A 1,619-nucleotide genomic window follows, 5' to 3' on the forward strand; every position below is an offset into this window, starting at 1 on the left:
GACAGTGGTGACATCATTGGGGACACAGGGACCACCCTTGGGGACAGCAGTGACATCACAGGGATAGCAGTGATATCTTTGGGGACAGTGGTGACATCACATGGACACCAGTGAAATCACTGGGGACCAGTGACATTGCTGAAGAGAGCAGTGACATCACAAGGGACAGTGATGACATCACTGGGGACACAGGGACCACGCCTGGGGACAGAACTGACATCACAGGAGCAGTGGTGACATCTGTGGGGACAGCAGTGACATCACTTTGGACCAGTAACATCACAACTGTCTGGTGACATCACAGGGACTGTGATGACATCAATTGGACAGCTGTGACATCACTGGGAACACCAGTGGCATCCCAGGGACAGTGGTGACATCACTGGGGATGTCGGGGATGTTTGGGGGCCTTTGGGAGGGCACCTGCCTGGGGGGTTTTCATGCGAGCAGGGACGACTCAGCACACCAATGTGATGATCAGAGAGCGCCGTTGATTGGAATCAAGCAGCAGTCTTTGATCCAGTTTTCTAACAATACTCTTCTCTCAGCTCTGTTTCTTTAACATTCTTTATGTCCTTTCCCACTTTGATAGCCGGTACTGAGACCCTGTTTTGCATTTCTCGTTTTGCTACTGTTTCTCTTGGTAGATCTTTCTCATCCTGTACCATCAGAAGGCCATCAGAACAACAGAGTATGAAACATAAAAATATTTCCCAAAGCAGCATATCCTCTAGTTAGCAACCTAAAATTGTGTTCCCACAGCAGCATATTTTCTATGCTAGCAACATAAGGCTATGTTCTCCCAGCTTGCAGCACATGCTCTAAATCAGCATTATAAATCCCTATACCTGCAGTATGAGGTGTTGCTTTCACAGGTGCAGCATATTATCTATATTAACACTAAAAATGCCTACACTCTTCCTTTACGCCTTCCTCTTTCACTTCCATCCCTTCTTCCTCTTTCATGTCCACCTCCATCACCTCCACATACTCTTCTATGTCCACCTCCTACTCTCTTAAGATCCCCATCCATGTCCACATCCACGGCTTCCTCGGTGTCTCTGACACCCTGCAGCAGGGAGCACAACCCCAGAGAGGGAGCCCTGTCCCACTCCATCCCCACAGGGGATGCCTCCCCAGTCAGCTGGGGGCTTGCCACCTCCATGGAATGGCACTGAACCTTCACTGGGATAAGGCTGCACATCCTGTAGGATCCATGCTCAGATCCAGTCAACAGCGAGACTTACGGACTGACAGACATTTGGGGAAACAACCTTTCACCAGACCAGGTGGCTCAGGGCCCTGTCCAATGGGGCCTTGAATATTTCCAGGGGTGGTGCATCCGTGGACTCTCTGCACAGCCCCTGCCAGGGCTTCAACACCCTCAGTGTAAAAAACCATCTTCCTAAAGCAAATCAACCCTGAGTCCTCCTCGTTCAGTTCAAGCCGTGCCCCCTTGTCCTCTCCCCACAGGCCCTGCTGAACACTCTGTCCCAGCTTTCCTCTGGGCCCCTTCAGCTCCTGCCCGGCCGCACTGAGGCCTCCCCGGGGCCTTCTCTTCTCCCGCCTCAGCAACCCCAACTCTGGCAGCCTTTCCTCAGGGCACAGGGGCTCCAGCC

Source organism: Empidonax traillii, unplaced genomic scaffold (assembly GCF_003031625.1).
Source record: "Empidonax traillii isolate 1590-97213 ecotype Southwest subspecies unplaced genomic scaffold, ASM303162v1 scaffold3686:size11531, whole genome shotgun sequence".
Classification (NCBI taxonomy): Eukaryota; Metazoa; Chordata; class Aves; order Passeriformes; family Tyrannidae; genus Empidonax; species Empidonax traillii.